Source organism: Chelonoidis abingdonii, chromosome 4 (assembly GCF_003597395.2).
Source record: "Chelonoidis abingdonii isolate Lonesome George chromosome 4, CheloAbing_2.0, whole genome shotgun sequence".
In the NCBI taxonomy this organism is placed as follows: domain Eukaryota; kingdom Metazoa; phylum Chordata; order Testudines; family Testudinidae; genus Chelonoidis; species Chelonoidis abingdonii.
In genome coordinates, this window is record NC_133772.1 from 21,068,097 (window position 1) to 21,084,584 (window position 16,488).

Sequence of the window (16,488 nt, forward strand, 5' to 3'; positions counted from 1 at the left end):
CTCTCCACCCCATGCCCACCTGTGTACAAAAACTCTGCTCTAGGGAGGCAATTTTCTCTGCAATGTTAAAGTGCAGAATTCAGATGGAATGAATGGGAAAGGATCAATGCAAGAGTGTCACAACCAACACTTCTGCCCCTGCTATGACACCCAGTCATGGTGGTCGGGTGTTTGATTTAGATACGTCAGAGCTAGGTTATGACCCTGAGAGTTGACTGTGGACTTTAGCAGTCATTCGTAAATCTAATTGCTAGGTGACCCCTATTAGAAATCCTGGGCAGACATCTAGATGGGTCTGAGGCTGCATAAAATGCCTGATTGCACTTTTGATGTGTCCAGCACAGGCCTATGTCTAAAGAGGTTTGATCTACAGCATCCACATCTACTATACATCCAAATCCAATTTGGAATGTGTCCCAGTTATTTGATCCAGGTGAAAGCATCACTCTTTCTAGCTGGTGGAGGTCTGTCTTATTCGGTGAGCTTTCTGGAAGGAAGAGAAGGAGCTGGGATTGGGAAATCATCCAGAATGGACTCTGGGCACAGTTCAGAGGTGAAGCCATATGTACAAGTTGAATGGGCTCTGGCTGTAGGCCATAGAAGAAGACCCTGAACTGGATTTCTATGCCCAGCTGGGAGAGACCCTCAATGCCAGCACCATGAGGAGAAGAACCTCAACTGCATTTCTAGGCTCCTGTGTGATGGATCCTGAGAGGAGAGGGCTCTGAACTAGGTCAGTGGCTCAGTAAATTAGAATGGTCTCTGGGCACAGCTCTTACTTAGTAGCTTCAAGAGTTGTGGAAATAGATCTTGAAAAATGAAAACAAGATTGATTTTTTTTTTCAGGACTGGGTGCACTCTGCAGATTTATACTAGCTGGAAGCCCACCCTTGTTTGAAGCCAGTCTTGGGTTTAGACCTTCACAGTATTTAGCACCTTAAGTGTTTTACTTGTTCAAAGCACAGTAGGGCATTAGCTAATCAATATTCCCAGCACCACAGGGAGTGGGTGTCAATCTCCCAGATGAAGAAACTGAGGCACTGATAGGCAAGGTGACTCACCCAGTGAGTTGGTGGCAGGTAGGACATGGGGTGAATGCAATCCAGTCTCATGCTCAGACTGACAGACCACATTGCCTCTCTGCCTTCTCTTCACAAATGATCTTTGTGAAGACACCCTACTATAAAGTGTTGCCATTCTAGGATTTGTTAAACTCTCTTGGGGTGGGAGGTGCTCAAATATTACAATGAAAGGTGCTGCCATTAGAACCTGGACAGATAAAACTCCATCCATTTAACAAGACTTATTTCTGCATCCACACACTCATACTGTGTGAGCAGAAAACAGCCCTGTTCCTCCCTTTCTATAGGGGATGCATGAGGCATCTTCCACTGATGAAACCAATCAAGCCCTTTTGTTACTTGTCCACATGGGCAGAAGTTGTATATTACATAAACCAGAAGCAATGTGGACAGTGTTTGTGGGGAGAGATCATCACAGAAGAACGTCTATGCAAAGAGACACCAGAGATGTGTCCCAGAAGGCCTATGGAGCCCTGGATAAGCCAGAAGGATTTAGAACAAGCCTGCGAGGGACTCCAGCAAACATCCTCGCTGTGGGAGTTCTCTGAATGAGATCTTGATGCCGGGGAGGCCCGAAGGCTGGACCACAAGATGGTGAGCAGCTGATCTCACTAGCCCTAGTCAGTTGCAGTGTGAACAGGGTAACCAGACAGCAAGTGTGAAAAATTGGGACACATTGTGGGGGGTAATGGGAGCCTATATAAGACAAAGCCGCAAATATTGGGAATGTCCCTATAAAATCAGGACATCTGGTCACCCTAAGTGGAAAAGACCAAGGCTGAAACTCAGGGATTTGGATCCCAGCTCCCACTGTAACTATTTGGAACTGCACATCCAGATCCCCAAGGCAGCTTTGCAAACCCAGCCCTAAGGACTTTGGTCGCAGATTGTTAGGGATGATAGGTATTTACTTTCTCCCATCCTAGTACAAGGCTGGGGCAGGCTGTCCCTTTCCCATTCAATTGCTCTGCTCCGCCAATCCCTAGCAGCTCCCATCTGGCAATACCCTTTGCAGTATGTCTCTCAAAACTTGGGTGGTGGGGTGTCTGGCTTAGTCACTGCCTACCTCCATGTAGAATATTCTGGGGTTTCTATTAGTTGCACCGAGAACTGATGTGCATTGCCATTGCCTAGCTCTTACTGGAACGAACAGGAGGCAGCTCCTAGTCACTTGCAGTGGGATTTGGATGCCTAACTGAAGCTTATTTGAAATCCCAGCCATTGTGGGCAAAGTATATTTCACTGACTGTGCAAAAGTCCCCCCGGGGAAGTGCCAAGGCAGCCTGCAGAACTAAGAGCATTGATCCTAGACAGAAGGCTCTGGGCTCTTGAGCCAAGTGATCCTAGTGCTATTACATGCATGGTGCACAGAGCTCAGCTAGCAAACAGGAGCAGCTCAGAGCCACTCCCATCTGGCCGTGTTGCCATGCTCTCAGTTAGAGGGAAACAAACCCAGTGGATCTCTGATGAATGAGGGACTTGCACCAGGTTTTATTTTTAGCCTCATTTTAAATAAAAGCTTAACAGCTGCAGCCGGGCCCAGAAGAGTTCACACTGAGGACACTTTGTCTGCAAGGCAACCTTCTCTGAGAACATGGGCTATAGGCTGCCGAGGCAGCCTCCCAGGCAACATTACAGTGAGGGTGGGGATGAGGGTCATGAGGGAGATGGTGCATGAATGGTAGAGACAATTAACAGTGCTTGAGTCACACTCCGCCCCAGAGTGCTTGCTGTGTCGTCAGTACAATCTAGTCCAGGTACTGTGTGCATGTACACTATAGGTGTGTGCGTGTATACACAAGGAAAGGGACAATTGTACAAGGAAGGATGCCAGCACGAAGGAGGGTCCATGCATGTGTGAGGGACATTGAATGCATGTGTGTGTGCGTGCTAGGGTAATCAGAGAGCAAGTGTGAAAAATCGGGATGGGGGTAGGGGGTAATAGGCACCTATATAAGTCAAAGCCCTAAATATCAGGACTGTCACTATAAAATCAGGACATCTTGCCAGCCTAGTGGGTGCGTGTCTGCACAAGGGAGGGAGTGTGTGTGTGCCTGAGCCAGTGACGGGGCTGGAAGGTGTGTTTGCATGAGCAAGGAGAGTGTGAATGGGTGCAAGGGAGGGATGTTTAACAGCCAGGCTGCAACCCCACCAGGACAGAAAGAGGAGGGCTTTTTAAAAAAGATAATAGAACTTGGCCCATGTCCTGCATAGCACTTTTCATCTGAAGATCTTGGGGGATGTTGCGAAGGTGGATCAGTTTCTTTACCCCCATTGTACAGATGGGGAGACTGAGGCACTGGGTGACTAAGTGCCATGCCCAATTAACACCCTTTCTTTGGAGATTTTGCCATGGGATCTTTAAGGTTTTCAATCTCTCCGCCAGGTTTTGGCATTTACAGTCGCTTCAGCCTGGGTGCTGGAGCTAATAGTTGGAGCAGGGCTCTCACCCATTCCAAATCCTGAGGAACAGTCTTGATTCCCATAGGTTTGTCCTGCATCTTGCAAACCTAAAGACTGAGAGTGAATTTATACTGGGCTACACACGAGACACCTCCAGATCTCATTGTGTCCTTACAGTGTCACGATGCGATGGGCCATTACAATGCAAGAGCAGGAGGTAAGGGCAGAGAGGGTTTTTGAAGAATCCTAAAACTCATGGCCATTATCATTGTCATAGTGTGTCAGGCAAGCGTTGTGTTTCTCCTGTTAATGGAAGACCTCTAAGCTATGGAGGTTCAACACTTGCTACCACTCACAGTCCTCTTCGTCCAGTCGGTCTCAGAATCGCCCTTGGCTTGAGACCTGGAAGGAGCCACGCCTAGGGTGAGGTCAATCTCCAGGGTGAGTTCAGTCCTGGGCCTCTCTGCCAAGACTGTCAATGAGGGGCGGAGATGAGTGGTGTGTTGTAGAGGTGCCTCACCCCAATTCGGGCTTCACTATGCACCTCTCCTGTCCTCTCTCCCGTAGACACGCTCCCTCCCCTGCCGCCCTACAGGCCACTGCTGCCAAAGGGAGGGAGACTTTAAGTGAGCCTGGTTTGTGAGCTGTGTCCCCAGGCAGTAGACCAGGGAGTGATCTACTGGGGTGATGCTCCAGCTCTCTCCCTGTGGGCCTGTATGTAGCGTAACATTGGACAGGTGCTCAGAATGCATCCAGATTCCCTTCTAGTGAGAGGGACAATGGTGCGAGGGCCACCCCTGCTCCCTTGGGCTCCAGTCCTTGCCATGGGCTTAGCTTGACAGCAGCACTTCACATACCCAGGCTGACGCCCTGGTAGCTATCTCACCAAGAGTTCACTTCTGTGAAAGGCTGGGTTGCTGCCTCCTCGCCAGGCTGGAATAGAAAAGGAGGCATAGATGATGAATGCAACAAGTGCCTTTCCTTCATCACAGTCCCAGCATTAAGTCAGACTGGGCTCCCTCTAGCCCCAGAGAGTGCAGGGCGGCTAACGAAAGCCAACAGCATTGGATTACTTGCAAGGTCCCAGGAAAGATCTTTCTCCCGATTCCACCAGAACAGACCACCAGCCCCAAAAGAATCTGCCCCAGGTTTGTGCCCTTTGCCTGTGCCTGAGTGGGAATGTGGGGCCTTTACTTCGGGCAATATAGGGCACTACCAAGTGGACGTGTTCACTAGTACCGTTAGGTACTTTAATATCAAGTATTAAGGGCCTGATCCCATTGCTTTCACTGGGCTTAGGATCCAGCCCTAGTTCAAGAAGCTCCCAGTAAGTGGGGTGTTACTAAATACATGGCTCTGGGAGCACAGAACAGTGGCAGCTACTAAGCCAAACCATTCTGTATTGCTGCTGTATCACAAACAAATTGATTTATCAGGGAAAGCTTAACCTAGCTAATAAATGCCAGAAAAACATTTTCCCCCACAACTGCTATGCAGCTGGCATAAGGAGCCAGTCTATAGGTTGTACTGTCCCTATTGCCAATGAATCTCTCTCCCGAGGGCCCCTTTGCTTGCTCTGGGCTCCCTGCCCCATGCCCTTACGTGGGTGTTATTTGCACAGTTTCCTGTCCAGGGAAGTTCAGGAGTTTGACATTCCCGGGTTGGTTTCCGTTCTCCTGCTGTGCTCTCATCAGGAACTTTTATACAGAGCAAGCCAGGCATCCCCTCCGTCCAGGTGGATGGACTGAGTAGAACCCCTGTCTGTGCCGACAGCTGGGGTGGGGGCACCCAGCTGGCCTTGGGAATGCTATGTTACCTTTTTAAGTTCAGCAGATTCAAGCTCAGTGGCCTATAAAAAGTTAGAAAGCTCAGGACCTGATCTGTTTCTCTGCTGCTGCTGGGCTGGATGGGCCGTTCGCTTCCCAGCGTCAGGAAGCAAACATGCAGCAGTACATCTCTGTGGAGCTTTGATTCCGGTCTAATTTATACTCCCCCACCCCCCGTTTGCGCCTCCCCTCCCTTCCCTTCTCCCTCCCATTCCGGAGCAAACAAAATGGCTGCTGCTGGGCCATTTTGTTTGCTGTCTGGAAGGGGGAAGCGAGGATGCTGGGACTTGGCTCTTGTTGGAGACGGTGGCCATGTTTGAGCCTAACGCTTCTGTCTCTACGTGGCACCGGCTGTAACGGAAAAAAGAAAGGGACCTGTTTGGAAGGAGACCAAAGTCGGAGACAGAGAGTGGGTAGTTTTGGCGTGTGCTGAGCATTGAAAATGCCTAGGTTTGCCAAACTGAGCTATTGTGTTATCAATATAGTGCTACTTGAGGCATGCAGAAATGTGTGGCTGCACAGTATAGCCGGATGGAAAGGTTTGTTCGGTATATTCAATAAAGCAACCCTCCTTTCTTGTGTGTTTATAAAATACCAGCGAGTGCTATTGTCTAATTTGTTTTTGGACGGGCAGGCAGTATTACACAGGGGCTCGGTATGATTAGAACCGATCAATGCCTTTAACCTGTTGTGTGTCCTCTTGCTGTAGATGAAAATAGGATTTGACCTTTCCTCGGATCCAACAACACATGGATTTAGCTAAAGTGATCTCTCTGGTTTGGTTTGGTTTAAATGCGTCCCCATAAAGATTTTCAGCTCAGCATTATAATAGGTGAATTTATTTTAAAAATATGTCTTTCTTGCTTTTTGAGTGCTAATAGTTTAATTATTTATCATGCTGCTGGTGCGGTACTATAATAACAAGATATTTCCAGTACCAAGATGTGACCTTTAAGGTGTGATATATGGTGGAGGCGCCATGAAAAGTGGTATGCTGTGAAAGTTGAGGGGAACTTGGTGCTGTTCCCATATGTTTCTGTGCAGAATCATGGCAAAGGTACTAGGATGTGCATCCAAAAAAAGAGTAGTATGTCTGCATTTTCCTCCCCAGTAGCATGATTGTGTTTATCAGCTAACAATCACATTGCTCATTTGGTCCGTGGACGTTCAGATCAACATATCTCAGTCCAGCAGCAATCAGATTTCGATAAGACAGGCGGTTCATTGGTTTTTGGTGATAGTATCACCTTTCTTTGGGGGAGTACGTTACAGCCCCAGATACTTTGAAAAAGCAGCCTGGATTGAGGGCAGCACAAAGAGACTTATTTTTTGAAAAGGGATTTGCCTCCATATGTAAATAGCTTTGTCATAAAAGGACGAGGTGGACGGTTGCAACGGAAATGGCAATCATGCAGCTGGTACTGTATCTGCAGGCTTGGGATGTTTAGTTCTGATTTTAAATGAAAATACTTTGGACGGTATACAACTGGTGCTTGCATTATTTGACACCGTGTGTGAGTAATGTCTGAATTATAACAATACCTGAATGAAATCTCTATGGAAAAGCTCTATAGAATTTAACAGAAAGCAATCTTCTTTCTGTATAGGGTGACCAGAGGTCCTGATTTTATAGGGACAGTCCCAATTTTTGGGTCTTTTTCTTATATAGACAGTCACCTATTACCTCTGACCCCCTGTCCTGGTTTTTCACATTTGCTGTCTGGTCATCCTATTTTTGCAGGATTTTCAAACCAGCCAATGGACTTTAATAGAGAATTCTATCCCTCCTATCAAAATCTATAGAACTGTTAAAATAGAACAATCCATAAGGCCCCGTTCTCTATTAAAATTACTCTATTTTAGAATAAATGTCTCTAGACTTCTATTAAATATCAACAGAACTTTGCTGGTTTCATTCTAATAAATTCTATAGAACTTTTTTGCAAGGGAGAGCAGAATATATGAATATATGGTAAAGATACTGATTGGAAGTCTAGCCAATGTGTTATGTTGGTGGTCACTCTTTATATTACATTTGCAAAGGGTTTCTAAAAGGTTAATAAAGGATGAGCAGATGTAATAAGCATGTTACAGATATGAATAGTACATCCACAGAAGATGGTATAGATGCTTATTAACAACCTATTGGAGTCGAGAGCATTTCTAACAATTGATTAGCCGTTTATAGAAACATCTGTTAATCATGTATTAGCCCTTTATAAATGTATCCTTATTATAAAGTGTGATCTGTTTCATTAATAAAACACGGAGGAGAAAAATTCCCACAGATGCACCAAGACGGTTATAAGAATGAATTTTAAGAATCTCTGCTTACATTTCTCTTCTCTCTTTGCCTGTATACTGCACGTCTGATTAACTCTTGTAAGTGTATTAGTTTAAGTCACACTCTTAAGTGCGGAGTGTGAAATGAAGTTAGGTTCTGTTGCCTTTCTACACAAAGTTAAACTAAAATACTTAAGGGAGACCTGTTGCTCTCTTTAGCTAGTTTGGAAATGATCTTTTTGTCTTCAAGTGGGGACAACCGCAGGTGAATGCTAGAACACGGGTAGCTTTCTATAGTCAGGTTTCTCACTCTGCTGGCATGCGCAACTGAGCCAGATCTAAATGGTGCCATGCCCAGATGCACAAAACCAATACCGTATTGTCACAGGAAGCACGGCAAATCAAAACATGTAAACAGCTGCTGTGAGTTGAGGAAATGAAGGAACTACACACAGCAGAAGGGGCTTATACAGACAAATGATTTTACTGCAACAAGAAGAACGTCTCCGGCTGTTGAAAAGTTTGGGACTGACACTTTTTTTTCCTCCTTAGCAAAACAGTGAGGCGAATGCAATGTTAAGGGGCTGCATGCTTCCATATAGATAAGTGTAAGGAAACAAAATGGCTGACAGGCAGCCATTTTGTGTCAATGCAGACAGCTGACTTAATGCCGATTTTTTTTTTAAAAGCTGGGGCTGGTTCTGTCCCAGTTCAGCTGTTGCTTGAGGAGATTGAAAAAGTTGTAAGAGAAGCAAGGCCCTGATTTCTTTCTGGGAAACTCCACCTGTCCCCAGATCGTTTTGGCACCATCTCGCAAGGCCTGTGACTAAACAAAAGCTGAAAGCAGTGTCTGCTTTTAAAGCAGCTAATTTGTTGTTTCGTGGCTCTCCCGTCCATCCTCTCCGCTTCACGCAGGACTCTTTAATAAACCAGATCAGTACCTCAAACCTTCAGAGCCTTTCCTGATATTTTCAGAGCCTTTGAGGTGACCTCAGTATCTCACCATGCCTCCAATGTTTTCAGATCAGACTGTTGACTTGTGCTCGAACTTGCCTCATATGCTGATGTTTAAAAACTCTAAGGACACCATTATGGGGCTTCTCTTAGGGAATCTGAAGTGCTGATCATGGTCAGTGGTTTATTGATCCCAAACAAAAAAAGAGCAGTCGTTTCCCCCAAAAATGAGTATGCACCAAATTCTTTGCTACCCTGAGGAACTTTCTGTTGCTATGGGCTTTGGGGGAACCTATTAGTATTTCTGCCCAAGCCCTCATCCCCAAATGAATTTAGATTCCCATGTATAATGCTACAGATTCCTAGCTAGGTAATAGTGTGAATATTGAAATCTTGGGGTTGTTCCTCTCAAAAACTGTTAGACACAAAGATGGAGAACCAAACTTTTAAAAATTCATGTAGGTTTTCAGTTTGGGCTGATTCTGGTGCATTTGTATGTGCATCTGGAAGGGAAGAAGGTGGTGTCACTTCCTCTGAACTCTGTTCAGAGGGTAATGTTTTCAAAACAGTCAGTGGGACCAGATTTTAAAAGCTATTTAGGTGCCTAACTCCCGCTGAAATCAATGGGAGGTAGGCGTCAAAATACCTTTGAGGATCTGGACCTTAATGTCCTGAGATGCGCTGGGGGACCATCCAGTTTGCAGCCATTCAGCATGGAATCTAGACTTGGTATTTCCTAAAATGATAGCAATGAATGGGTCTAACTACGGAGATGCTTGCACTGAGGATGCAGAGACGGAAAATGTTTATCAGAGCTCTGATCAGTCCAATTGTTAGCTGGGAGATGCGGGGAAACTGGGAAATTTCAACCCAATTTCCCCAGAACAAGCGGCTGCTGGAATAGATGAACTGGACAGAATATGCTGAAGGTATTTGGGCATCTTGGTGCTTGCCCACTTTTCCACAGTATACTTTCTCTCTTCCTCTGCACCTTCCCCACTATTGCTTTGAATTAACTTAACTACTACAGTAACTTACTAGAGTTGGTTGAAAAAATTTCATCAAACCTTTCGGGGGGAGGGTGAAAAATATCTTTTTGACCAAAGCAATTTTTTTCTTTTCTTTTTGTAGTAAAACACTGAAAATTTTGGGGGAAAAGGCTTTGGTAAAAATATTTGGCTTTGGGTTATATATATATATATTTTTTTTTAAAAAAAAAGAAATTTTATGCTGGAAACAGTTTTCAAAAAGTGAATTTTTTCAGGTTTTATTTTTTCATTGAAAAAATGAAACCTTCACAGGAAATTAAAAAAACCCACAACCCTTCACATTATTTTGAAAGTTTTCCACCAAAATAACTGGCATTTTTTAACCAGCACTATAAGCTACAGCGAGGGCCAGATTTTCAAGGGCTCAGCTCTCATTGGACCCACATTATGGGCACAGTTTCAGAAGAGCTCAGCACCCAGTGTGCATCCAACATACTGAGCAATTCTGAAAATGTAGCCACTTTACAAAAAAAGTGCCTAAATAAGAGGTGAGGCCCAAATCCTCAGACATATTTAGGTACCTAATTCCTATTGAAATCAATGGGAATTAGGTGCTGAAATCTGGAGGATTTGGACCTGATCTCTTTAGAAAAAATGGTCTACATGCTCACCTCATCTGTTGTGCTAAAATGAGTAGTCTTTTGCTTATGCCCCAGATGTTCTTTGCCCTTCCAGAGAACTTTAGTTTGTTTTCAGCTGGCTATTGTTACTACACCCAGACTCACTAATTTTCTTTAAATCGAATGCACCCCCCCAGCTGGTTTGCATCAGTATTTGGGTGGCTGGGGAATAAAAATGGTGGTCATTGTGTGCTAAGTGGAGGAGAAATACATCAAGCACTTGGGACTGGATGAAAGCCAGCATGTTTTCATCCCTTGTTAAACTTTGCCCTCCTGTGCTGCCGCCCTCTGTTATAATATTGAAGGAACATTGTAGCTTGCATTGGTGCATTCACTAGCTCTGCAAATGAGCTCTACCTAGATGTACCTGACACCAGATACATTGGGAAGCTGCATTGTATCTGCTTATATCTAGTCTGTTCATCTAATTGGTAAACTCAGTGCTTCAGCAGATGTGTTCTGCCTTGTCTGACTTGCTCCATTTCTGTGGCCCTGCAGGTGTGTTCCAAACTCACCTGGTACATTCAGACATTGTATTTTAACTGGATAGATGGTACCTGGTAGACTTGGTACTGCAGCAGGGACATTCTGCCTCCATGGATCTCCCTATATTCAGCAGTCGCACTGATGCAGTTTACAGTGGGTCCCTGGGTACCGATGGTATGTTCAGAAGCACTCAGATAGTTCAAATGGCTAAAGTTTGCAGGCAACTTAATTGCTGTCTGGGGTTCATTTGGCCTGTGCAAATCAAAGGGCATTTAAGGAAGAAGAGGGAGCCCGAGTGAGGGGCAATGGGGGTAGAACTAATGCTTTGCACTCGCTGTTGCCTCAGTCACCATGAAGGCTGACCCTGTTTGTTCTTTCTCTTTGCAGAACCCACATGGCCCACCTCCTCCCGGAGCTGTCACCGCCAGGATGGGCCATCACGGCCCTGTGCTGTCCTTGAGGCTGAGGTAGTAGATTGAATAGTTGTGGAGTCCTACCCTCCCTTTGAGCTAACTATACAATCTACTGTCTTTCCTAAGGAGACAGTCAGGTCATCACACAACCACCCCAGTGCTGCCAGTGGAGTCGCAGCCGAACTCGGACGCACCTGTGTGCCAGGTTGGGGCTGTGGCGCTCAGCAGACCTCTGTACTGCTCTGTGGAGGTGAGGTAGTAGGTTGTATAGTTTGGTGGGAGGGATTTCATCCCATTTCAGGTGATAACTATACAGTCTATTGCCTTCCTTAAAGAGCAGCAAAACAGCTTGAGGAACGGCCCAGCCACAGATCTCCAGGGACATCCCCTCTTTCCAATGATGGCTTCAGAGCAGGATGTGAACAACCTCTCAATGTTCTTCTCCTGCGGTGTCCAGGGTCCTGTCATTCTGGGTCTATCACTGATCTCAGGCACAGGAATAGAAAGCCATCCGCTTCAATTAATGCCCATTCATCCATTTCAAAAGTGTAAGGTGCCAGGGCAGCAAAAGCATAGGTTAGGTAGTGTGTTACTATTCGATGGAGTCATCAGATGCTTGTGTTTAGAGCTCACTCTTTTCCAGAAGATGAGACCAAGCTCAGAAGGATTTGGACCCCAACTCCAGCCCACTCTTCCCCAGAATTTTGGGGTGTTTGGATACAATGTTCTGCTCTGGGTCTGCCCTAGAAAGTTCAGGACTGGATCCAAAGTTTGGGTTTGGATCTGGGCATCTAATTTAAGACTTCTATACAGCTGAGCCCAGCTGTGAATGTTGGGTCTGGATCTGGATCCAGTTCCAAACTTAGCTAGTGGTTTGAAGGCACTGGGGACTGTTCTGGTTTTGGCCTGCAGGCCCCAACTCGCAGAGTTCAGAGCTGGATTTGGATCCAAGGGTGTGCCTTGACTGGGGTTTAATTTGCTGTGTCCCATCTCAAGTGAATATAGGATGCATTTTGTCCTGTATTTCAGCACTATTAATGCAAGAGAATCCTATACACTGAGACTGTATGATTTTGTGCCATGAATATAATGCTGTGATGGGAACTGCCCATTGTCCAGTATTTATTTTTTGTAGTTTCTTTTTATTGCCTTGAAACAGAGGTGGTAGGAGAAGTAGGACCTTGTACGCATAGAGCAACATGTTTCAACCTATTCATGATCTTAGCAGCATAGGAATTGCCAGACTGGATCAGACCCCAGGGCCATACAGCCTGTATCCCATCTCCAACCCTGGCCAACACCAGATGCTTGAGACAAAGGTGTAAGAACACAGAGTAGTAAATGTGGAATAATCTGCTCCCTATGAAGGTCTCATCCTGGTCTCTAATATTTAGAAAAAATTGTAATTAATAATGATGATTCTCTATATCCACATAATTGTCTAATCCCATTTTGAATCTTGGTAAGTTCTTGGCTTCAATGACATTAGGCTGGTGTTCAGAGCTAAATGGACTCTAATAACATGTAGTAGAGTTGAGCAAATAACTGATTTTTTTGGTTTTTTGGCCAAAACAAAGAAAAATTGTTCTGGGTCATATGAAATGTTACGTTCAACACAGATCTATTTCCCCTAATTTCTGATTTTGTTACGTTTTCAGGTGTTTTTTACCCTTTAATTTTTTGTAAACCAATCTAGCTAAATTTCAAAATGAAGCCTTTCCAAATGAAAAGTTGAAACATTTCAGTTAAAAAAGAATCAAAATGAACCACTTTGACTTTTCAAAAAAATGTTTGCCATTAGTTTTTAATCAGCTAAAACTGTTTGCTGAACTCAACCTGAATTAATTGATAGCTTTGGTCACCTCAAAACTGAATTTTTTAGTGAATAAACTGTTTGACTGAAACATTTCACCCAGCTCCAGCTCAGATGGATAGCTAGCGGACAGTAGTTTGGGAGATAAATGACAACACAGATAAGCTGGGCACCTGCTGTATTTTCAGGTGGTGTCATAAAGCTGACTAGGAAACAAAGGTTATAATGAGGGAATCAGAATGTAAATAGCCTGGGTTTTATATGATGGTTCCTTCTAAGAGCTATGAAGGGAGCTCCAGCTGTTTGGTTTGAATCCCTGCTCCACACACCTAGGTTCTTGGTTGGGGACCAGATGCAGTTCAAAGCCACAAGGATATTCACTAGCTCACAAGAAAACTTGCTGTTCGTTATTTGTAGTGATGTTCGACATTTGGTTTTGACTTAGTTGGAGAATTTCACTGAAATTTTGAATTCTAATAAAATATGAAAAATAGGGATGCAGATTTTTCCCTCCTTTCTTCCCCCACTTTCTGTATTTTTCAACTTGCTCTAGTTATTTGGTCTTTATTATTTGTCTTTTTACAAATCAGTCCTCCAATCATAGAGCAGAAACAATACCATGTGACTTCGGTGACCACTCACTCACTGTGAATAATCCCTGTGAATGGACCCATAGACTGGGGTGGGTTTGTTTCAATCTGTCAATCTTTATGAATAAAACTCAGTGGTGGAAAACAGGAACAGGACATAGTTGGTCCCCATGTTTATTTGCAATTGCTCAGTTCTACCAGGAGATAAATGGCTGAGGAGAATGAAGCACAAAGGAGTTGAAGCAGCCTCTAGGCCATATCCCCACGAGGGGATTTGCTCTGAGTGCAAAAAAGGTCTGTCGGGTAAACCCCTAGGCTACAGGCTATGTGTGCTGCTGGCATTCACCTGTGCTACACTGCACCAGAAGACATCACAGCTTACAGCCATTTAACCTGTCTACTCAAGGGGTTTCCCTGAGCAACTAGCCCCTGATGGCTGCAGTTGGGGCTGATTGGAGTCTTGTGTGTAAGGGAAGGGATGAAAAAAGCATGAGCCTCAAGGGGAGCCCAAAAATGGGCCTCCATGAATCCAACATTTCCTGGGCTCCTTCGTGAGTTGTACTTGGCTGTCGGAGCTGACCCTGCTCTCCATGCTGGGCGCACATGGGGACGTGCCCGTCTCCTGCCTTGGGCTCCCTGCGGGTGCCACCTGCCAGTCCTTTGGGCCAGCTCGCAGTGGCAGGGCACTACCACCTCGGCCTCTCTGGCACACAAGGGTCCTGCGTGATGAATGCCCCGAAGGCCACTTCACCAGTGCCTTGCTGCAGGCAGCCTCTCTCTGCCTGGTGGTCACCATGGCAAGTGCTGTCTCCCCAGAAACCCACCGTGCCCTGCCCTGGAGCTGCTCACTGTGCGAAGAGCCTGAAACCTTAGGCAGAGACTCGCTGAGCCCCAGAGCGCGGGAGTGGGAGCGGGAGGGAGAGCAGAGCTGCTGGCCGTTAACAAAAGGGGTTGTGTTCGAAGGCTCCAGCTGCCATAGCAACATGGTTGAGGAGAAAGAGGCCAAGCTGCCCCATTCTGCAGCCTGCAGCGCAACTTGGGGAGCCGAACACAGGCGACGAGAAGCGGTTAGTCTCCAGGAGCAGGGGAGCATGAGGCAGCCTGTCCAGCAGGCTCCCTGCTGCCCGCAAGGCCTGGCTGTACAGAGGTGTCGGACTCGGACAGTCGGTACTTTGGCTTCTCCCAGCCTGGCGTGGGATCCTGCTCCTGACTGACTATCTCTGCCTCACCCCATCTCAGCAGGCTGAGGCCTGAGTGCAATATTCTTCAGCATCTTCCATCTGCACCCCTATGCCATTTCCCTGCCTCAGGGATGTAGCTATGAGCTTCCCCTGCAGTGTCCCTCGACACTCTCCTCCCCTGGGAATTGTGACCTGCAAACCTGTCCCTCACACTATCCCACTGCCTTTGGGACTGACCTGGGACCTTTAAACCACACACATACACCCCCCCACACACACACACACGCTACCCCATGGAATTACCTTGGGCATTACAGCCTCGCTGCTTTCTGCCTTGATCTCAGTTTGTTCCCCTGGGAATTGACCTGTGATATGACATCCCAGTAATGTGCATCCCTGTAACTATCTGGCTACCCTTAAGAATCACTTGTCATTCTGAGCACCTCAACCTTGTCCAGCTCCTTCTTCAGCCCCTAGAAATTAATCTGTGCAAGCCAGTGTTTGGGGCGGTTGGTGGCATAAGAGCCGCATGAAGTTGCAGCCTGCTCCCTGTGCAATGATCTTACTTTTTAGTCTGTCAGAAGCCAGTGCATTGCCTTTGCCAAGTGGTCATCTTCAAACTCTTATCTTGAATTCCAGATAAATTAGGAATTAAAGAAACAAACAAAAAAAAACACATTTTATCTTCAGTATTGCCAAGCATTCAAAAATTGAGCTAGTCCCTTCTTCTCCCTGCAAAAATCATCAGATTACCTTTTAAATCATGAGATTAAAAGTAAACAAACAGTGTGTGTGGGGGGGGGAGGTTGTTTTCTAGTTTCTGAGCCTTTGAGGTTCACTTTTCCAAGCAACCAGGAGGGCTAGAAGCTTTATAGATGAATTAGATTAGATTAGATTAAATATCTATGAAAGCACAGATTCTCATGTAATCACATACTTCTGAGCGCTGGTGCTTTAAGGAAAAACCAACTCTCACAAGTGTTAGCAATGCTGAATCATGTTAAAAAAAAATTAAGACCTTAGAATTATATAGAGAGGCTTGAGATGCACTTGGAAGAGTTAGCAATGCTGTGGTTCTCTGGTCAGTGGATAGCCCTGTGATCTGATGCCTTGGTCTAGGTCAGGGGTCGGCAACCTTTCAGAAGTGGGGTGCTGAGTCTTCATTTATTCACTCTAATTTAAGGTTTTGCGTGCCGGTAATACATTTTAACATTTTTAGAAGGTCTCTTTCTGTGTCTATAATATATAACTAAACTATTGTTGTATGTAAAGTAAATAAGGTTTTTAAAATGTTTAAGAAGCTTCATTTAAAATTAAATTAAAATGCAGAGCCCCCTGGACCAGTGGCCAGGCCGCAGGCAGTGTGAGTGCCACTGAAAATCAGCTCGCGGACCGCCTTCGGCACACGTGTCATAGGTTGCCTACCCCTGGTCTAGGTTGTTTTATGTTGTTCTTTTGCAGATTTTCAGGGGTTTTATAACACGTCTTTAGCCTTGGCCCATGCACAGATTAAAGGTTATAGGCCTGAAAGGCTCTTCCTGGCTTACCCCTCTCTAGTAGCACCTGGGAAACACCCTGGTACTTTTATGATAAGCAAATGGCAATAGCTAAATCTGCATTTTGAGGGAGGACTCACTGCAGATTGGCCAAGGCTAGATTTTGTATTGAACGTGCCTCAGCAGCTGCTTTATGAGCACTTAGCCTGCATCGAGGCCACGTACAAACCAGGTCACTTGGCCACCAGTTTATTTTTAGCTGATACTTAAATACCTCTGATATTTCTGATTA